The sequence below is a fragment of the Ziziphus jujuba genome, chromosome 7 (genome assembly GCF_031755915.1).
Source record: "Ziziphus jujuba cultivar Dongzao chromosome 7, ASM3175591v1".
Taxonomy (NCBI): domain Eukaryota; kingdom Viridiplantae; phylum Streptophyta; class Magnoliopsida; order Rosales; family Rhamnaceae; genus Ziziphus; species Ziziphus jujuba.
This window is the reverse complement of record NC_083385.1, coordinates 21,742,026-21,766,704: the sequence shown is the minus strand read 5'-3', so window position 1 is coordinate 21,766,704 and position 24,679 is coordinate 21,742,026.

Sequence of the window (24,679 nt, the reverse complement as noted above, 5' to 3'; positions counted from 1 at the left end):
TGCAACAGTAGTGGTAGTCTTTGCTAGAAAGAAATGGAGGCACCATTTGTATGGTGCCACATGCTAGATTCACACTAACCACAAGAGCCTCAAGTACATTTTCACTCAAAAGGCTAAATCTGAGGCAAATGAGGTGAATGGAGCTATTAAAGGACTACAATTGTATAATTAACTATCACCCGGGCAAGGCGAATGTGGTAGCTGATGCCTTGAGTAGAAAAGCTATGAGACCCTTAGCCCAATACGATTGGTCCAACTTCTTCTCATGGTTAAATTGAAGAAAATGGGAATGCTAATGCATATGCATCCTTTTGGAGTCCTCTTAGCTAGTTTTCAGATGTGACCTGTGTTAGTGGATTGTATATTGGAGACTCAAATGGAGGACCCTAAATTGAGGACAATCAAAAGTAAGGTGCAAAAAGGACTTGATCCGAAGTTCTTTATAAGGAGGGATAATGCCTTTGCCTACAAAGGTAGGCTCTACTTCCTAAAATCCTTGAACTCAAGTGGGAGATTTTAGAGGAGGCACACAAGTTCGATGTATTCAATGCACCTATGGAGTACCAAGATGTTTCAAATGCTCATTAAATATTACTGGTGGATTGGCGTGAAAAGGGAAGTTCCAAATTTTGTATCAAAGTGCTTAATTTGCTAATAAGTAAAGGCAGAAATGCAAAAAACTTTAGGACAACTCCAACCCTTACATATCCCCATATGGAAATGGGAAGATCTCAATATGGATTTTGTGTTCAAACTTCGTTCCACAATGATGAGATATGACGGTGTTTGGGTGATTATTGATCGAGTTACCAAGTTAACATACTTCTTGCCTGTCCGAGAGCGATTCTCACTAAAGAAGTTGGTCGAGCTGTTCGTATAGCATATTGTGAGTCTATATGGAGTACCGGTCACCATCATGTCTGATAAAGATCCACGTTTCACTTCCAGACTATGGTGGAAGTTAGCAGAGGCACTAGGAGTAAAGCTCAACTACAGTACTGTCTTCCATCTATAGACCAATGGACAAGCAAAGTGTACAATTCAGACCTTGAAAGATATGTTAAATTCGTGCATCATGCAATTCCGAGGGAACTGGGACAAAAAATTGCTACTATTAGAGTTTTTTATAATAACAGCTACCAAGCAAGCATCAAAATGTCCCCATATGAGGCCTGATGAGAATTCGTCCGTACCTGTACAACCGACTACCCAGTGCTAATCCGATACGGATAAAGATCGGGCCGATCACTAGGGTTCAAACTAAGAGGTTTAATGACAACCTTGCTATCTTTATACAGAGAGTAATTTATTCTCAAAAGGGCTTTTCAATACCCGAAGATACAAGGCTCGTTTTGAGCATATAAGTGGTGGAGGTCGATACGGACCCGGGTAGCTGTTTTGGGGTAGCAAGAAATGGTTCTAATTATTCATGGATTCAATACATATCTCTAAGACGTCATGAAATCAAGTCAAGGCAACTTCAAAGGCAAACAAAAAAAGGTTATGCGCACAAGGGAGAAAGATGGCTGGTTTTGTTGTATTGCTTGCTGGCTTTACTATAGTTTGCTGAATTGACATTTTCTCTTTTATCCAAGCAAGGGTAACATGTGGGACTCCATGATAATCCTATTTGGCATCCTACAAAGCATATAGAAGTCAAAAAGACAGTATTTTAGTTTCCTAATTTGATTTCTACTTTTTGTTTTAGTAAATTAGTCTTTTATTTGGTTTGTATTTATTTATTTACTGGACAAATCAACTTAAGAAAGTTATTATTTTATTATTTTCTTTATAAATTAATTAAGTCCTAATTCAAAATAAAGGAATTAATTAATCAAAATTAGATTAGGAAAGGAGAGAGAAAATTCAGCTAACTTGGTTTCGTAATCCCATTAGTCAGTCTTGTCCTATCTTTTTAAGGTTTTATTTCATGTCTTGAACCTATTTAAGGGTCAGAATATTAATTGGAGATTTAATTTCTCTTTGTTCTCTTTGAACACCTAAAACACTATTAGAGAGTGAGTATTTTAGTTTTGACTTATCAATAGGATATCCATCACCTATTGTGGCATCTTCATTATGCCAAGGTTTCTAATCATAGGTTGGTTAGAGGTTGAGGTCAATCCATTAAAATCTTACCTTAATTGAGATCCAGGCTAATATAATACGGATTTAGGCGCGTATCGACCTCGGTTCGTATCATTTGGTATCAGAGCAAAATTTTGTTCAGGTTTGATCTATCTTTATTTGCTTTATTTTTTTTATGTTAATCTACAATTTTAGCATTAGGTTAAGGTTGCTTCTATCATCGTGCACATTCTGCATCTTTAAAAAAATATATATATATTCCTAGTTAAATTAGGTTTTCCATGTTTTATCGTATTTTTGCTTCCTAGTTTGGTGGTTGCTTTTCAATTATTGTTCTTGGTACTTTAATTTATTGTTGATTTTCTTTTCTATTTTTGGTCTTAATTATTTGCATTCAAACATTCAAAAAACAAAAAAAGAGTGGTTTGTGGAGTAAAAAAAAAAAATTTACCAAATTTGGAGGTTGAATTTTGGTGGTCATGGGTTTGTTGAGCTTTTGGTGTTGGAATTGCAATTTGATTGTTATTTCTTGCTACTGCAGTTGAGATTATATTTTGTGAAAAAAAAAAAGAAGAAAAAGCCAAATAAAAAAAAAATCAGTTTTGTTGAATTTTGTGTTGAAATTTGCTTGTTGGAAACTTCTTTGAACTACTGAATTGTTGTCTATGTATTCAATATTTGGAGTTTCTAGAGATTTATTTTTGCTGCTAGATATTTGAAGTTTAGATGCTAAAAATATTGGATTAAAATTTGTTAAAGGATTTGATATAAAAACTTGAACTACGAAGGATAACAACCAACAATTATTCCTTAATTTTTGTCCAAATTGATTCTTATTCGTGTTGAATTTATTTTTCTAGAATTTGACTCTTGAGTTCTTAATTTCTTATCATCAGATCCAGTTCTTATTGCCTAGGAAGTTTTCTTTGTTAAATTGCCTTGTTTTTGCTTAGAAAAGCTAAGAACTAGGTGTTTAAAAATTCACTCGGTATTATTTGCTTTTTGCTACTGTTTTGTTGATAAGTTTAATTAAAACATACTTATGATCTAATTGCTATTTTATGGGTATTTTAATTAGAACTTTAAGTTAATTCTTTGAGTGAAAAAAGGCAAGAGTGTGTGAGCTTTAAACAGGGTAAAAGCCGAAACTAGTGTGCAAACACGAGTGTCGAGACCTTGATTGAAAGAAACATGTAAGGGAGTGAATTTGGTTAGGTGTTATTTTATTTTTGTGATACTCATACTAACATGGCAGATTCAGGTTAGAAGAGGAGATCCACCTTCGAGAATTAATGAAGAGGAGTCCGTAGGATTTAAAGGCGATTCCCGAGCCACGAGGAATGGTGAGCAAACGAACATGAAGGTTGTCTTGGAGCAATTACAGTGGATGAATACTCAATTTGACCATATAAATCAAAGGATTGACAGATTAGAAACATCTTAAGAAATGCCGAATACAAGGTTTGATGCTCATGGAGGCCGAGGGCGACTTAGAAAGGAATTTTGGGAAGGTAACTTTAAAGATGACTTAGAGGAGGAGTTTGATGAATGAAGTTGATGATCTTAAGAATATCAAGGTAAACATTCCACCTTTCATGGGAAAGAGCAATTCGGAAGCTTACTTGGAATGGAAGGAACGAATGGAGATGACTTTTTATTGTCACAACTATTCAGAAGCCAAGAAAGTTAAATTGGCAACAATGGAATTTGGCCATTATGCACTTCAATGGTGGACTAATGAGCAAAACACCCGAAGGAGAGTAGGTGATGAATTGATCACTACATGGCGACAAATGAAAGGAGCCATGGGGAAGCGATTCGTACCATCACACTATCATAGGTTGCTGCATCAAAGAGTTCAATCTTTACCTCAAGGAAGTAGGTTCGTGGAGGATTATTACAAGGAGATGGAGATGCTCATGATGAGGTTGAGCATGAATGAAGATAGAGAAGCAACCATGGCATGATTTCTTGGTAAATTGAATCATAAAATAGCCAATCAACTAGAATTGCAACAATATGTGGAATTGGAGGAGACGTTGCATGTGGCTATTAAACTTGAGTATCAATTCAAGAGGAGGGGTGTAAGTTCATGGTTTGGGGATGTTTCCAATAGAAAAAGATCAAATCCAAGTGACTGGAGAAACAATCCTACCTATGAAAATAAACCAAAACCAAAAGTTGGAGAAAAAAGTTCAAATCGTCCAAAGAGAGAGGCTAGACCCGAATCTGTCCAAGTGCATAAAATTGAAGGTAAATATGATCCTAAACCTTCAATATCTAGAGAAATTATTTGTTTTAAGTGACAGGGATGAGGACACATTGCTAGCCAATGCTCGAATAGAAGAATCATGGTGTTAAAAAGTAATGGTGAGCTAGAATCGGAAAGTGAGGAAAGTGGGGATGAAACCTAGCAAGAGGAGGAAGACTTTGAGGATGAAGCCGAGATCCTACATGCACCCAATACCGAATTAATCTTGGTTTCTAGTAGAGTGCTGGCTATATACAAAGATGTGGATCAAGTTCAAAGAAAAAACATCTTCCACACTCATTGTGAAATCCAAGGTAAGATTTATAGTATGATAATTGATAGTAGAAGTTGTGCAAATGTAATAAGTAATTTGTGGTGGAAATATTAGGCTTAGCAATCATTAAACATCCAGAACCATGTAGATTACAATGGCTTAATGATAGTGGTGAGATGATAGAAAATAAACAAACCAAAGTAAAATTCAGCATTGATAAATATGTAGAAGTTATATTGTGTGATGTTAATCTTATGAATGCAGGTCATATTTTGTTGGGTAAACCATGGCAATTTGATAATGATGCCATACATTATGGGAGAGAGAATTCCATTGTATTTAAATTTAAAGAGAAAAAGGTTAAGCTGGAAGCATTAACTCCAAAAGAAGTATTTAGAGATCAACTTCAAATGCAACAAAGGAAGGAGGCCGAAAAGTTTAAAGAAAGGGCTAGTTTGGCACCCATGGCTTCAACAACTATTCAAGGGAACAAGTTCATACACGAACAACCAAGTAAGTGTCCTGAACTCAATGGTGAGGGAAAAAACATTAATAAAGCCGAGAGTGAGAAGAAACTTGAAAAAGCCAAGAGTGAGAGAAAACAATGGAACCCATGAGTGTGAAAGAAAAAGAGAGGAAAGAAAGGAAAAATAAATTTTTTTTTATCTTAGCTTAGGTGAGCTTAAAAAGGCATTTGTGAGTAATAAACCTATGCTGGTTATGAATTATAAAGATGTTTATTTAAAGATTTTTTTTTATAGGATTTTATTTGCATTGTTGAGAATTTTACTTTATGGAAATTTGAAAATTTGGAAGAGATTATTTGCTAACTTTAAAAAGTGTAGTTTTTGTCATAATGAGCATGTATTTCTAGATTTTTTTGTAATAGTGTTTGACCCAAGAGATTTGGTTTGGTTGCACTTACAAAAGGAGAGGTTTCCAAAACAAAAAAAGTCAAAGCTTATGCTGTGTGTGGACAGACCTTTTCAAGTTTTGGAGCGGATTAACAAAAATGCTTACAAACCTTATCTAACAAGTGAGTACAATGTTAGTACCACATTTAATGTTGCTGATTTATCTCCTTTTGTTGCAGGTGATGATCTTGATTTGAGGGCAAATCTTTTTCAAGAGGAGGGGAATAATGAGAATCTGGCCGTACCTACACAACCGACTATTTGCTGGGGTACTGACCTGATACGAATAAAGACCGAGCCAATCAGTAGGGCTCAAGCTAAGAGGCTTAAGGATAAACTTGCTGCCTTTATACAGGGGGTAATTTATTCTTAAAATGGTTTATCCATACCCGAAGATACAAGGCTTATTTTGAACATACAAATGGTGGAGGCCGATATGAATCCGGATAACTATTTTCGTGCAAATATGGACTCCGAACAGAAATAAATGGTTCCAATTATTCATGGATTCAATACATATCCCTAACAGGTTATGGAATCAAGTTAAGGAAGCTTCAAAGGCAAACAAAAAGGGGCTGTGCACACAAAAGAGAAAGATGGCCGGTTTTGCTGCATTGCTCGCTGGCTTTACTGTAATTTGCTGAATTGACATTTTCTCTTTAATCCAAGGAAGGGAAAAGTGTGGGGCTCCACGATAATCCTATTTGGCATCCTACAAAGCATATGGGAGCTGATTTGAAGCTTAAATTGGTCAAAGATTGTTCAAAGTCAACTTTCATAAAAAAGATAGTATTTTAGTTTCCAATTTGATTTCTACTTTTTGTCTTGGAAAATTAGTTTTTTATTTGGTTTCTATTTATTGGAAAAACCAACTTAAGAAAGTTATTATTTTATTATTTTCTTTGTAAATTAATTAATTCCTAATTCAAAATAAAGGAATTAATTAATCAAAATTAGATTAGGAAAGAGAGAGAAAATTTGGCCAACTTGGTTTCCTAATCCTATTGGCCGGTCTTGTCCTATATTTTTAGGATTTTTTGTTTCATGTATCGAACTTATTTAAGGGTTATTGGTCAATGAGAATGTAGCTTGAATTTTATACAGAAAATTAATTGGAGATTGAATTTCTCTTTGTTCTCTTTGAACACCTACAACACCATTAAAGAGTGAATGTTTTAGTTTTTAACTTATCAATAGGATGTCAATCACCTATTGTAGCGTCTTCATTATACCAAGGTTTCTAATCATAGGTTGGTTAGGGGTTGAGGTCAATCCATTAAAATCTGAACTTAATTGATATCCGGACTAATATAATACGAGGCTAGGCACGTGTCGACCTAGGTTTGTATCAAGGCCCTATATGGAAGACATTGTCGGACCCAATATGTTGCAGTGAAGTGGGTGAGGAAAAGCTCCTTATAGCAAATAACATGATTGGGTTAGAATATCTACGGATGACTATGGACAAGGTCAAAGTGATCCAAGAAAGGCTAAAAGCTACTCAAGACCAACAGAAGAGCTACATCGATGTCCATAGAAAAGATCTTGAATTTGAAGTCGGAGATTGGGTCTCCTTGAAGCTATCTCCATGAAAGAGAGTTGTGCTCTTTGGTTGATGAGGGAAGTTAACTCCTCGTTACATAGGTTGCTATGAGGTAATTGAGAGAATTGGCCCTATGGCATACATATTAGCATTACCGAAGGAGTTAGCACGAGTACACAATGTGTTTCATGTTTCAATGCTACAGAAGTACATTGCAGACCCATCCCAAATGCTCAAGACTCCCGACATCGAGTTGATAGAAGACCTATCATATGTGGAGCAGCCAATACAAATCTTAGACCGCGAGAAGTGAGTATTGTGCTAAAAGACCACTCCTTTAGTCAAAGTTTTGTCATGGAATCACCTAATCGAAGAGGCAACATGGGAGCCCGAGCTAAAAATACGTGACCAGTACCTCTACCTACTTCAGTGACATGCAAAATTTCAAGGACAAAATTTTTATAATAATATATCGTCCCAAAATACATCGGAAATCTACTTCTATTGATTGAGTTTGACTAAATTGACCGACATTGACCAAGTGGAGCCCATTTTGACTTTTTGTTCAAGATAAATTTTTATGATGACTAAGGCACCATTTTGAAGTATGTGTCGGCCCGATTTCATGTGCTAGTAGCACGTCAAAAATGAAGCTACGGTTTGAACGTTATGAGTGAAACAATTTGCGGTCCGAACTATCCAAGTGGTGTTATGTTTGACCTTTTATTCTTATAAATTTTTGTTTTGATTTATGTATGTTTGTAAAGATCAATATGAGTTCATAGACTAGCGGCTTCTCTTTCCTCTTTCTCTCTTTTTTTTCTCCTTGTCTCTCTTCTCACTCCTCTCTCACAGCCCCCAACCAGTAAAAACACCACCAATGGGTGCCATTCACCCATCTCAAAATCGGCCGACAAGCCAAAAATCATGACCAAATCATCGGGGATGCACCAGGATCAAAGTGATTTTCGATGATGGTACCATCGGTTTTGTCAGTTGATTTTTCCCACTCTAGCCACCCATTTTTTGACCCCACCCATACCTTTGAGTTGCCCACACTTCAATCTACCTCCCACCAATTTTCACTACCAGTGGCTGCCGACAACGATTTCTGATGACCACAATGCTAACTGGAAATCTTAGTTTTAGTAAGGTTCCAATGACCCCACCTACCCTTTCCTACTAATTTGACCTTTCTAAACCCAAATCCAAGATCCATTTCCTCCAATTCTCAACGGATTGAGAGTTTTAAGGATGTTTATTTCGAATCCTCCTTAGCCAAAGTCCAGCCACCACAGGTACGGTCTCCGAGAGGTAAAATCCAATCCACAATCCTCGTGTTACAAGCTTAGTTTTGGTATATCATTTGCATATTTTTGACAGGGTTAGTGATAACTTCCCCGGGCATCTGTGTATATTATACTCAATTAAAATATTATTTTAAATCGTTTTTGTGATATTAATATTTTAGGTGCAAGTGTGAATCGTGGAACTTATTCCACAGGGGATCTTGCTTGATTCACGCACTTAAGGTGAGTGATCCTCCTTCAAAAATTTTTTGTTGTTAAAATATATATATTTTTTGTTATTCGAATTTATGAAAAATAATATGTATTTAATTTTTGAGAGAAATTGTTATTTAAAAATTATATTGCCAAATTGTGATGATTTAAATGTATGTGTTGCCTCAATTTATATTTTGGGTTTTAAAGAAATTATGTTTTAAAGTTATTGCTATTGTTAAATTTATTGGTGGATTTACTATGCATCTTAAAATGTATTTATGCAAATTTTAACTATTTGTAGATTTTATTCGATTTTAATTCAATTTTGTATGTATTGAATTTTAAGGATTTGAAGAAAATATTTGTTTTAAATTATTATGTCAAAAATGTATTTATGAGTTTAAATATTTGTGGATTTGGTTTCATTATGGTAAAATTGATGGATTCAACTTGATGGATTTAAATTGATGGACTTATGGCAATGAGTTCAAACAAAAGTGGAATTTCAATGAATTTAAAAGGATGTAATAAACCCAGTGATATTTTGTCAATTTACGATTTTATGATTTTAGATGCACTATACAGTATTGGTATTCTGTACTGTATCTGTTGTGGTTGTTAGCGCTTCTTCTTGTGGGAGTCATGAACCTAAAGGTAGGTAGGTATATTGCATAGTAAGCATCAACCATCCTCCTACATGGTCAGGATGATTGTTGATAGCATCGATGTTGTTGGGACGCAAAGGCGAATGTTTATAGGTTTTTCTCTTTAACCTCCCGTCGAGTAGTATTTGGGATGCTGGGTACCGCCTAGCACCACTGGTATATAGTGTGGTGCTTCAGATTATTTTCTCAACAAAATCTTCAAAAGAAAAATGTTTTAAATATATTTAGATTTGAAATGTATTAAATCATGTTTTTATCATTTATTTTATGCTAATTTTTAAAAATTTTATTATTCATTTTAAACTAATGTTTGGAAATGCATTTATTCATGTTTTTATTATTTATTTTAAATTGAGGTTTTAACATGAATTTTATTGTATTTTTATTATCTATTTCAAATTGAGGTTTTATTTAATTAAAATATTAAAATATTTATTTTATTATTATTATTTCATTGATTTGAGCATTCAAATTTTTATAAATTATATATTGAGTTTAATTTTGCTTGTATACCAAATTTCTCTATTGTAGATTTTAAATTTTGAATTATTTGTATTTTTTTTGTGTTTTACTCATTTATTTATATTCCGTGATTTTTGGGGTATAAAATAATGGGTTTTGTGAAAGAAATTTTAAAAGGGAAACCTTTGCAACTGAGTGAAATTGTGAGGGTTTTGAGAGAAAATGTATTTTTTTTCTTATTTACTAGTATATATATTTATTTATTTACTTATTATTAATTAATCAAGTTTATTTTATATTGTTATATTATTATTTATGTAGTAGTTAGGGTTACTCGTTAGGATGATTAGCAGCTCATGCTTTTAAATCTATTCCCCTAGGCTCAAATTGGTTGGCGTTGACCATCCAAGGGCGAGCTCGACCTCTTTATGCATCTCCGAAGTCCAAGAAGTCTTTTTCTTCCTTTTATTCCTATGTTGTAATATTTCTCTCTATCATGTGTTGTATTAAATTTTATACTTAATTGTAACCCTATAATACTTTGTATACTGTGTTGGATATTTATTTAATTAATGTTGTACTTATTCTCTTAATGTTATTTTGCATTGCTGAAATTTGTGAAAATTATTTGTAGTAGGGTGAGAGGAATAAGGTGGTACTTTTAGAAGTGTGTTTTCTATTTAGAGAATTTTATGTCATGTCCAATCCTTAGGGAAGACGCTATTAGATTTTTCGTTGGAAGGTTCGGTAGGATTTCTCTAGAATCAGGGCTTATGTAGGATTCCGATAAGGGATCGTGGATGGATCGTGACAATATATATATATATATATACATTTAGATATTATGAGTAAACCCTATACTTGTTCCGTTCATTTGCTTGGTCCAGGATATATTATTTTTTGGGTGTCCCTTGAGATACCTAGTTGTAAATACAACTTAAAATGCTAATTAACGAAATGTGCATTTTGTTTTCAAACTTGTATAACATAGTGCCATCTATTATAAAAAGCCCTTTGTTTCCTGAAAATAGTTATGAGAATTGTTTTGTTAATTAATAATAATTATAGCAATAACAATGATAATTAAATTCTTTCTTGCACAATATTGTTTTTCTTTCAAAATTAACGTACAGAAAGTGTGAAAATTATTCATAATTGCATATTCCTCACATTTGTTTGAAAATTCATATGTTAAAAATGTCATAAATTCTACATGATTATGTAAAACCGAAAAAATTGGAAAAGCTGAATATATTTTGTATATTACCAAAGATGTAAAAACTACATCAATACTACTGACAAAGAGAGTGCATATATATTATATATATACAATCAACATTTTATCAAGTTGATCGGATAGTATTATACGAATGTTGATTTCATCACGTCAACCCTTTTAATTTAATTTTAAAAAATAAATCAAATCCAATTAAATAAACTCAAGTAAATCCAACAATTTTGATAAGATACCATAAAAATAATATTATGAGGCTTGACGAGATATATAGCAAGTCTCTTATTAGGTACATATGATAATAATATTATACTAGTATCTATAATCACAACTATTAAATTTGTTTGGTTTGCTAAGTTGAGTTCGTCCTTTTAAATAAATAAATAAATAATTTTAAAAAGTTGATTTCATAGAGATATAATATTATCAGGTTGATTATATATATATATATATATATGTATAGCCAAGTTTAAATCAAGTCTTTAATATTAGAACTAACATTTGGACTTTTTTTTTAGTTTTTAAATTGCATCTAAAGGTAGAAATTTAAAATTACATTTATTGATTATTGAATCCTGATAAGGTTCATTTTCCTTAAATAGAATTTTATTATATTATTAAATTCATATTTAATTATTTTTTGAATTGTAAATTCTATATTTTAATATGATTTAAAGACTAATAAAGAAATATGTGATGCTACAACTATCAGATTATCCGGATATAAGTTTGACTATATATATATCTTATTATCAAATGGTTGTGTGATTTTCGCCTGGATTGGGAAAAAGTTGATAAGAATGTAGAAGTTTCTCAAAATAGAAGAGAAAATAAACTGAAAATTACAATATGTGGTCCCTTTAATCACGGGCAAAGCATGGAGCCAGCAAGAGCAGGCCCAAAGTTGTCTCTAAAGTTCCTTATGTGAGCTTCACATTCTACACTTGCTTACCGGATTGGAAACTTGTGGTGGTGTATATCCATAGAAACAACCATCATGCACTTTATTATTGTTAATTTTTTACGAAAAGAAATATTTATGTAACATCTAGACCTGGTCTGCTCATGGTTCAATATGTTTCACTGAAAGCGATATATTTGTTTGGTTCGATTATGCTATTTTATAGCGAATACTATCTACATGTAGATAAATTTATGGTCAATATTATACGTTTGTCTAAGTGACTGTTTATTGCAATGATGAATCAATTGATAATCTAGCAAGATATTTCGAGATGCTAAAATTTGATTTCAAAGCTGTTTAGTAAAATTAGTAAAGGACATCACACAACAACACATTTTTTATTGAAAAATAATGTTAAGAATTTTGAAAAATTTTAAGTTTCCAAAATTTTTTAAACACAAAAATTCCCTTCTGTTCAGTCAATTAGTTATAAATTTTAAAGCATTTTCTGTGGATTGCTATTTATATGACAGTTTGGAAGAACTATTTTGTGAGGCATAAATGTTTATTTGATAAGCGTTCAACCCAAAACTCATTCGGCGATGTGATGGAATTGTGGCAATGGTTAGTATAAGAAGTTCGAAACCCGGGAATAAAAGCTAGAGAGCCGACGGGTATATTTTGTTCATTATATCTTAGTTTAATCTAGTTAAGCACGTCATGGTTAATTCTTAGAAATGATTGTTTTGAAACAAAGAATCAATTGAGAATACAAGGTCAAAGTCGGCCATGACAGGAGCCGGAGGAGATTAAGGTGCTTGTAGGCAACTTGTACACGTGTCAAGTAATGGAAGTTTGTTTCATGTTTAAGCAACCCTTGGACATTAAGCACATGTAAAAAATGGATTGGATGACTTCAAGGTTAAACAAACTTAAATCATTACATGTTCATATTGCTTCATGGTTAAGCAACCGGTTTTATCTGATTAGGAAAGTCTATCCAAGCTCATTTTTCAAGCTAGTTTGTATGCAGGTCAAAATGTTATAACACTTCCCGTCCGTGTAGACATCCCATAAAGCCAAATGCATGTCGCTTATATAAATGATTTTGAGATAAATCTACTTCCATCCTTACTTCTTCTGAATACCTAAATACCTTTTCATATTTAGTTTTCCACCTAGCTAGTTAAACCGGTTGTGATTTGGTTTAAGTTTTAGACAAAACCTTCTCACCTTTTTACTTCTCTCCTTAGAACCAACTTTACTTCCTTACATAATATTTATATCTAAATCTCAATTAATTAATTATGTGTGTGTATATATTATTAAAAAAAATAACATTTATAAAGACTTACTTATCTATTTTTCTTTTAGAAATATATATTGATAAAGATTGTTTTGATGAGACACAATCTAACAAACCCCCTCTAAAAGTAGGACAATTTGCTTGATAGTGTTTATTTTATTTTTCACCATATCAACTTGACAAAATCAACAATAGAGCCTTGGGAGACTTTTTATTTTTATTTTTTTTATATTCTGTCTAATTTATAAAGTGCCAACGAAATATAGCAATCCACATATTTATTGGAGATGCTCTTATGTGTTATCGATATGTCTTCATATGATTTTTGGAGACAGAATTTTTGTTTTTTTCTATTCCTTTCTACTTATTCTTTCTTCTTCTTTTTTTCTTTTTTTTTTTCCCTCAATAATTTGGCATAAACTCTAAGGTTTGACATTTTCATAATCAATTCTGTGGTGATTTAAGACATTGGAAAAAGGGAAATTGTCGTATATGATAAAAATATCTAAATTTTAAGTTTTTAGTTACGTATCTAGATGACAACTACTATTTAATTCAATTTGGAAAGAATATTAAAAAGCTAATATTCAAGAATTTTAGCATCTTTATTTTTCAATTTTTGGAACTGTGAACTAGGTAATGAAATTCTCTTTTGATAAAAACTAGAGTAAATTACGTGAAGAATAATTGGAGAAATGATCTTTACTAATTGGTAAGTAGGTGATAAATATTTATGATAGTTATCTTTAGAACAGCATCTAAAAAGTAAAGAAAAATGCAATTTGAAAATAAACCATAAAATCAAAATTTTACTATTTATCACACGGATAATGAACACCAGCGAACTCACCTAGGGATTGAGGGTTACATACCCCCTCAAATTGTTTTCCTTTAATTATTTATTTATTTATTTTGTTAACTTGATTTATCAATTTACCCTATCTATTATAGTTGTGCCCCCTCCTCTCTACCCACACTAACGCCATTTATGGTAAAATCCCCACACATAAGCCTGCATAATGCTTTTTATTGTTATTTTTTCATTTAAATTTTGGGTTTTTAGATTTTTTTTTTTTAACTTATATACATTATCTTCTGCATATTTCTTTGTTATCCTCTCATTTATCTACTTGTTATATATATATATATATATATGAATTTTGCTACAGAGATTACTTGTCCAAAGCAAAAGTCCTATATATACAGATATATATATATTTATATATATCAGTTCTAAGCCAGCAATCGTGATTACTATATCGCCGGATTCTAACTAGCTTCCCAATGGAATCAGAATGCACAAGCCATACACCCTTCTTACCTATTAAATTTGGACCAAGTCTGCAAAATTTCTAGGCAAACCGCCATCGAAGGCACTAGGATGGCCATTTTCCCCACGGCAACCCAATTTTCCAATGATCTTAGGTCACGCTAGATTTGGGTCATTTTAGACCATGCGATAGGTCCTCCCGCCTTATATTGAAACCCTGATTTTAGTTATGGCCTTCGTTTGCTCCAACTCCTCACCATTGGGGAGATCTATGAACCTCAAGTTTTGCTGAAAATTTGGATACATTTCTTGGTCGTCGACAACATTTTTGGACCAAGGTGAGCTTACCAACATGTTACCCATTCCCCAAATTTTGATTTGATATATGATTTGTCAATTTTAGTTATAGTGTGAGTATATTTCCATTTTTGAGTCAATTAGTGTAATACCTGATAAAATGAAACTATGTTTGGACGATTTTGGATCAAACTAAAGCTGATGCTTTATAATTAGATATTAATAGGACCTAATAGATAGCTCAATTTCATAAAATTAGCTTTAGAGTGAAAAATCTCAATTTTAGTCACCGAATCTAAAGGCTTCATAGTGTAATAGAACTCCTTGGTATTCAATTTTGGTAATTTTAGAGTTGTAAAAGTTATTTTGGGACCTTTGACTTGCATCAATGTATTTGAATTAATTTTTGGAAGTCTAAAAGTAGTCTTGTTATATTTTAGGTGCTGGTATAGAGACTGGAAGCGATCCGACAACTGGTCATGGTTGAGTTATGATCTATGAGTGGATTTTTCTTTTCATAAATATTTTGGGCATGTTAAATTGATAATTTCAATGGTTTTACAGTTTTATGGAAATTTGGATAAATTATGGTTATATAATATATATGTTTGTATATATGAAATAAATATAAAAGTTATCATTTTATGTGATTTTTGAAATTCAAATATGCTCATGATGAAATGGTGAATCTCAATATTTAAAAAAGTTTTAGTAATCGAATTGATTACTACTATATAATATTTTATGACAATATCTTTGACATAAAAGAAATACTTATGATTTGATTATTTTATTGATCATATTATTGTATTTATATATGATTTGCATATGGTATGCCAAATATTTATAATGAGTTCTTAGGTATGGATATAAAGGAATAAATGATAATTTTTGTTATGGGATATATATGAGATGTGGATACGTATATGGATATATTTATACATATAGTTATGATTATATATATATATATATATATATTACTAAACCCCTTGCTATTATCGTATAATGTAAATGTTAGTTGAGAGATTGCTATAGTGGATTAACTTAATATTTATAACTCATATTGATGATTTTGTAAGGATTGTATTTAAAATGTTTATGATATTGTATTTGTACTAATGGATAATATTCAAATTATATGGAGGTTTTACTAGAATTTCTATCAAGAATTAGTCAATCCCTAGGAGGGACCACTTCAGGTGTTCAGGAAGAATCCTGTGTGCAGTTCGATGAATTTGGCATTAGAGATCAAGCAAAAATAAAAATAAAAAAAATAAAAAACTTGGTATTAGAGAATTAGATTTTTTAATCTTGTAAACTCATACCTATGTGTGCATCCTTTTTCCTTCTAATATTTGTATTTTTTTATCGTCTTGATATTGTTCTTGTTCTTGATATTGGTTTAGTGGTAATTTAATACTTAAGCTGCATCACTATCTCCTTTCAATATTGTTATATTCTTCTAGACATTACTTTAAATGCTTGGCTAAGTTGCAATATTGGTGTTGCAACATCCATTTGTTTTTTGATGTTTGATTTTTCTTTACAAACATGTGTATTTACCACAATTGTATGAGTTTACCACAATTGTATTGATTGGTTCAAATGTGACTTTTGATTTCACTTTCTTTTTTTTTTTTTTGTTCTTTCATATTAATCTAAAGGTGCCTTGTAAATGTAGATGTGGAGGACTTAATATTCAGCCTGAGTTAGATGGAATGTCAGTCATAGCGTAAAAAAGACAGACTTTATAGATTGTTGTGCTCAGATTTTGACAGAGACTATTCATAAGACTGAAAAGCATAGTGCTTTACATAGTGCTCATCTTTAACATATAATGCTACTTTCTTGATTGTTTCTAATTAACGGATTTCAAGAGAGGCTATTGTAATTTTTACATATCTGGTAATGGCAATTTTAAAGGTGTTATGGGTCATGGAGTTTACAGAGTTACTTTTACATTTCGTTCTAGTTCACATATGGTGGTTTATATTAGTGATTCTTATCAATTTGAATAGCTTAATGGTTACCAGATTGGACAATTCAAATGTAATTATTGTGTTATGTGTAGCTCTCGTGGCAAAATTCACTTTCAAAATTTATCAAAGTGGCTCTTGCAAATAACTTGGCCATTTCCAAAGGAAGTTTCGTTCCTCTTGTGTAATATGTTGTTGTGGCTTCCAAACTTAGCTTTCCACATTAGGATATTAATGGTACAAGGAAGTTGAGTACTTTGACATATCAGACAGAGGTGCTTTTGAAGTGCTGGTTACAGTTTACAATGGTCAATAAAGATGACAATCAGGTTGAGATTTAGCTTTGCTATGAAATTGCAGAATGCTCATGCTACTCCAAATGTAGTTACAGATGTATAATCACAGTTGGCCGTTAAAGATGGAGATAGACTCAATTTATCTTGACTTTCAAAGAATTTAAGTTATTTTGAAGATGGAATGGTTTGCTACCAATTATGCTTCGAAGGACTTCTTTACAAGGAAGTTATGTTTAGGTGATCAAGTTAACCTGAGGTGTTATCCTATGAAAAGTGGGGGAATTTTTCCTTCATGATTTATACATGCATTTCCTACATGATGTTTACTTTTTTCGAAGTGTATTTGATACTCAACTCTTATCTTGGATACTTTTTTTTTAGTTCGTGATTTTGAAAATGAATGCTTGATGGTCCTCAAAATTGTCATCAAAATTTGAATTAGATTTTACTAGTAATTTTGTTTCTAGTTGCATGATGTTAATATATGAGGAGCAAAAAGTAAAGATTCACTACAAGAAAGACTGTAAGAGGTAAGTTAAATACATTTAACTAGATTAAGGATCTAGCATTTAACCTTTTAATATTTTGTTAAGATAGTAGAATTAAAACTTAAATTTCTTTGTTTTTTAAGAAATGAATTCTTAGAGTCCACTCGGAATTTAAAGAAAGTGTGGTTTTCATAGGAACGAAGTTATGGATTTATGAAAAAGATTGCACCTGATCTTTTAGAGGTTAGTTTCCTCTTGTGTTTTATTTTGGCAATTGTTAGCATCTTTTGCTCTTTATTGGTTGATAATCTTGAAGCTACTAGGCTTTATCAGAGATCTAAGGCCTTTTATTAGAATAAATGTGGAAATTTTAATTTCATGACTCTAGTAAATTAATAAGGAAGACTTGTTGTTTAAGGATTGGAGGATCAAAGAACTAATAAAGGTTATGGAACATACAATTAGATGTATAAGATGTTGAGAGGAAAAGTAAAAAGAACATTCTCAATTTTAACTTTAGGTCACTAGTATTTAGTTTAAGGAAATTAGACTTAAGTTAAAAATATTCTTTTAGGTTTGAGGGTTGGATTATCAAAGTTTGTTCTAGCTAGTATAAGATGTGACTTTTGTAAAAGCTATATTAATAGTTTTAGATGACTTTAGAATTTATTATTGAAAGATAGAATATTATGTGATTTTGTTTTGGGGAGTTTAATAGAGATTTATTTATGACCGCTTCTATTTTTATGATTTTATTGTTGATCACTTTATTGGGGGCTATTTCTTGCTTTGGAATTGTTTATGGATATATTGGACTTTATTCTATAGTACAGTTGTGGTATTCGAGAGAATGATTGTTTTGTTTTATGAAGTTTAAAATTGTTATCCTTTAGGGATGGAAAGTGAGTGTTTAATGGTTTTGCTTGTAGGATTAATGTTCTTCAGGTTGAGTTATGGTTGGATCAAGTGAGATCCTTTGGACAGGCAGTTTCTTTTAAAGGAAATTTTTTGGATTCTCAGAATATAGGAGCTATGTAGGTTTGCAAACAAGAGGACCATGCAGAGTCAGCATCTATACATGTTCTAACAACAAGGTATGAAACTTCAAAGATGAAATTTTCATAAAGGGGTAGGATATAACGATAAGTCCTATAAAACACCTTGAACTTGAAATTTTGAACTTTTTAACCAAGGTTGACCAAGTTTGACCAAATTAAAATTCAAGTAGGACCAAGTTTGACTTTTCTTTGGAGATGATTTTGGCTTCAACACTTGTACCATTTCATAGAACTCGTTGATACAAGTTTGTAGATTAGTATCATGCCTAATTTGGAATTATAGTTAAAAAGCTATAGGTTTTGCAGTTGTGGGTTTAGAGAAAGAAAGCTTTAGAGAGAGATAACAATGGTGGTTGGTATTTTGAGGTGGAGAGGAGAAGTAGATGATCCAATTTAATCTAATTTTCATGTCCCATGATTATAAAAATGCCACTAACTTGTTTTAACCATAAATTTCAAATGGTAGTTTCGGTTTTGGCATTTTATATATCCACGAACTTGTATGATCCCATTTAAAAGTCAATACTCAATCAACCTTAGTAAAATCAGTCAGAAATTTCCAATTCAAAGCATTTTCTCATAACAAGTTGTTACATCTTGCCTCTAAGGTTTGACACATGGAAATAAAGTATTTGAATGTACAAAAAGTACAAAACTAATAAACTTTCCACTCCAATTTCAATAGCAAATATATAATGGAAATAATGTAAACTTTTTCTTTTGAGACATTATTTTATTTCCACTTCAAATGATGATCTTGCTTTCTCATAACTATGATAAAATGAAATACATATATATCCATAATTATTATATGATTCTCATATCAAATAACCATGTCCCAATAACATTCACTTCATGGGATGATAAATATTATAACATTCACTTAAAAGAGTAATTAAAAATATTCTTTAACAATACTCTAAAAATGCTTTATTTTCTCAATAATATTAATGGTCCATAAATATTTTTTATCAATGCTACATTATGAAAATCTTTCATTTAAATAAAATATAATCAAAGGCCATGGAATTAAAAATTTAATTGTTCCAATTAAATTTTTCCTAGCTTTTTTACGTTTCTTGGGCTAATATTATAACCGATTGAGTTTGGTGAATTCCAACATAACATTTCATCATTGCCCATATTAAATAGCAATAAAATTGAGTAAATGTATTAAATATAACCTTCAATGTAAATTCACAATAGAACAAATAATAAAGAGTAATTAATTTTTCAACCGGAGTGGTATATATAAATTTCACTTCACTTAAATGAATAAGCATTAAGGGAAATCAATAGGTATCTCACAAAATTAAGACTACAAAAAGAAATGAGAATATATTTTAATATATGTTTGGATATGATAAAATGTCTATCAATCATCATTATCTTTAACATATTGCAATAAACTTTAGTAAAAAGAATAAATTATAATAAAATAAATATTGTAACCTTCAAAAGTAATTAGTCATTGAATAATAATTTGATAAAAGCAAGTGATGTATAAATTATAGTAATGACTTTTAGTGACATTCTAAATATGTCATAATACCATTAAATGAAATGTGAATTAAAATTCATAAATCCAAATAACAATAAAGAATATAAATAATATATATAGAGAGAGAGTTCTTCTATAGTGCGAATGTGAGCAAAGATATCAGTTTTTAAAGACATTATTGTCAATATTATCACATAAAATCATGGTTTCTTTTTCAAACCATCACCTTTAAGGATGTCTACAAATTAAAAAAGTGCACCATAGTATATCAACTTATGTATATATATTATGGCCAATATAAAATTATAGCTTAACCATATATGTCTTTCTTCCAAAATTCATTCCACTCTTAAAGAACCAAAAAATACCATAAATTTATATTCAAAAGGAATACATTTCAATTACATATTCTTTATAAATGAGTATTTGGTAATAGGAACACAATAGAATAGGAAGTAGAGAAATCTTCATATATTAGTATATCATACATGAACCCACAAAATTCATATGTTAATTCATAAGTCAAACAATATTACTTTTTTTCTCCCCAAATTATGCTATTCCATTATCAATCTTATAAATTCCAAATGACAATTCCATAGAAAATAAACATACAAAATTTCTCTTAATGGGAAAACAATATATATTTGATTCCTTCTAACAAATTACAAGCAATTACACATAACCAAATTAAATAACACTTGTCTAAAACAATATATATATATATATATATATAAATGTATATACATAATCTCAATTGTAATTTTTCCCATATGTTGAACACATAAATGTGTCTAAAATGACAAAAAGTTATGGAAGATAACAATATAATCTAATTGATAATTATAAAGTAATATAAACCATCAAATATATAATATAACTATATATATTATATCAATTAAAGAGCACTGCAACTACTTTACAGAGCACCATCAGAATATGTACAAGAAAATCTTAATCTTAATTCTCAATTGCCAATGAACAAATAAGAAACAAAAATGCTCATGCACTAAATTATACAATCCATACAATGATGTCAAAATAAAACATTTACAAATACAAAATCAAAAATCAAACTGTGTATTACAAGAAAATTCTAATTTTACCAATATAAGAAATTTTATTTTCCACTAAGAACTTAGTAACAAAATTGTTAGTATGTAAAAGATAGTCATGCACAATACCATATGCAAAACATAATCATATATATGAAAAATGATTAAAGTTGATATAATTTTATCTTAATAGTAACAAATTGATAATTTTACCTCAACCAAAAATTAAAAAGGTAGACACGTATGCTGATAACATCTTATAAACTAAGTTAAATGTAACAAGAATATAAAAAAAATACAAGATAAACAAAGAAGATATATTCTCATCTTATTATGTATCATTCCATGTCTCATAACCTCTGCTTATAGGGTTATAGGGTTATACATAACTATATGTTATAAGAAATAACAACCCAAATCAATGCTTATATGGTGTTTACATAGGTTACATATGAAAATTATATTTGGAGTTGCAAGATTTTATTGGTGGCATCTAATATTCATAATATAACTCAATTTATTACATTTTTGCTTTTGTTATTATCTTTACAAACTACACATTAGAAAATAATCAATACTTCATTATGCTATGGTGCTTCCCTAAAATATATATATATATATATAATGCATCTAATTTATTCTAGTGTATATGATTATGGTGTCACTAGTAATGAACATTAACAGAGTCAATCGCAAATATGTCAAACTAATGTTTCTATTTTTCTTTTTTCTTTTTTGTGGCTAAAATTAATATATTTAATTATATTTTAAATTTTATACTAAAATCCTAATTTAAGAAAGTGAATTATTTTGTATAGAAAATTAAGTTAGCATATAAAATTGGTAAGTAATAACTTTTGTAACTCCACTTTCTCATAATTTTTTTTTGCTTTTGGACAAATTCCCCTCCTCTAACTTGTAAAATAAAAAATCCACATAATAAGTTTTTTCTCATCCCATCATGCTTTCTCAAGTATAAGGTGTAGATCTAAAATTGTCTTATTTGTAACGGGTACTAATATCTGTTTCTACCTTGTTTCGATGATGGAAGTTAAGGATAAGGTGTGTGAAAGGTTTGCATGCTCAAATTTTTTGATTGATTTGGAAGATGATCCTAGATGAAATTGGAAAAAGCCTATAGTATGGCTTTTCTGGGCAAGGTGATGTCAAATGCCCCTACAAAGGCTAAGCATGTGGCTGAGGCAATGAGGAAAGGTGGAATCTTTCTGAGGATTTTTAATGCATAGAGATGGATAATGATGTTATTCTTTTCCAGTTCCGTAATGAAGTGGATGCAAGGGTAATAGAGGATAATGGTCCATTAAGTTTTAATGGTACCTTTCTAGCCCTCATACATTGGAAACTAGAGTTAGCCCTCATATGAAATCACTTTCAATAATATGCCTATTTGGATACAGTTATTTGAATGGTGTTCAATTCTAGTTTTGAACAAAATTTGTTGCTAGTTGGGTTCAGTTATTTATGTGGAGCCAAGTTATGAGAAATGTGGTAGTAGTGTTTCTTATATTAAGTTCTCATTATTTCTTAATAAATATTTACTGCATGGATTTTGGGTAGCTCATAGGGGTAAGCCTCCTTTGTGATTGAATTTCAATTATGAAAGGCTACCATATCTTTGTCATGGTTATGGTTTAATTTGCCATAACATAGAGTATTGTAAAGCCACACTTTTGAGGAAAGCATGTTAAATTATTTTGGTGATTAGTTACATGCTGAATCTAGTTTAACCTCTTCGAATTATTTTAAGAATAAATTATTAAGAGCTAGAGAAAGGGATGTAAAAGGATCTGAGAAAGCTTTGGTGTCATTTTTTTAGAAGAAACATTAGTTGTACGAATGGGAGTTTAGTCCAGTGTTAGATTCTGAATTTAATGATGGAAGAAAAGGAAGTTTGGGTCAACATAATCTTTTTTTAATCTCGGGAAGTAATGAATGGACCTCAAAAGAGAAGTCTACTGTTTTGGGATTTATTATGCACATGGAAAACATACATTATAATGAAGAAATAATCAACATTGGAAACCCTAATTTGGAGGATTCTAATATAGCAAATAAATCTTTGGAATCCACTAATAATAAGGATCAGAATCCATTGATACCTTGCATAAGACAAAATAAGAGAAGTCAAAATCTTCTTGCGAATGGGATCATGTCAAATACTAGAACTCCTTTCTTGATTAAGGATAATGCTAATTTGAATCAATCTTAAACTATAGAAGGTTTTGGGAAGGAAAAGAAAAAGTTTAGAAGGGTCGTACTAAAAAATTAAAGTGGTATGGTCCTTACAATAATGGAAAGAATGACCTAGAAAAGGAAGTCACTCTGAAGGAAGTTACTTTGGTTATGAAGAATATTTTTGGACTCGATGAAGGTACTGAAATGGGTAAGGAGGCAACCTATATCATGCCCCACCAGCCCAATGAGTCTACTTTGTTGGATCTAAGAAAGGTTGGGCAATCCTTTAACAGTTCAAGCTCTGTTGGATAGCAATATTCAATATAACCATTCTATGATATGTCTTCTAGAAATAAAAAAATAGTAATAATGGTACTTATCATAGATTTAAGAGGAGAATAAATTTTAATAATCACACTATTGTAGATGCTATGAGATGATTTGAAGGTATCGTAGTTTTATGGAAAGATGATTGGCCAATTTCTTAAATTGATACTATGAAAAATTACATTGATATTGTTTTCCTTTTAGGAAGCATGCAATCTATGGAAATAGGGATATTTTCAAAATGATGTTAGCTGTGGTAAAAAATTATTATTATTGGGCGGAGTGGCTTACTTCCTTAGGTTTTGTTAGGTAATTTTAATAAAATTCTTTCTGATAATGAAAAGATTAGCACTTGCTCAGGAAATCAAAATAGAAATCATTATTTCAAACAAAATTTTGGATGATAGGGATCTCATGGAGTTGCGCACAATAGTGGACCTTTTCACTTTGGTAAATCAAAAATAAGATGATGCATTGGTTTTGGAGAAGCTTTGACCGAACCTTGTTAATGATCAATTTCTATTAGTTTTTCCTAAATTATGTCCGCATTCCACTGTCTGTTACTTCAATCACTACCCTCTAATCCTTCATCTAAACCCTTTGATTTAATATGGCAAGAAAATTATTGAGTTTGAGTGAAAATGGCTACCAGTAAAAGATTATTTTCAGGTAGTCAAAAATAGCTAAATTGTTGATTAACATGGATCTCATACATGGGTTTTTCAAAGAAGTTGGAGAATTGTATAAAGTAACTATGGTTGTGGACTAAGTCCTTACGTGGTGATCTAGAGAGCAAGATAAAATGTCTCAAGAAAGAGTTTGTAAATCTTGGAAACCATCATGATCGGTGAATTATTTAGAGGAGAAAAGAAGATTATAAATTGAATTGGAATATTTGGAAGATGGAAGAAGTGTTTTGGGGCCAGCAGTCCAAGATAAATTAGTTAACTTAGGGTGATAGAATTATAAGTTTCTGTCATGCTTTAACCTTATATAGGAGAATTCATAATTGTATCAGCAAGCTTCATGGTACAAATGATATTGAGGTGAAAGATCCAAGTTAATTAAA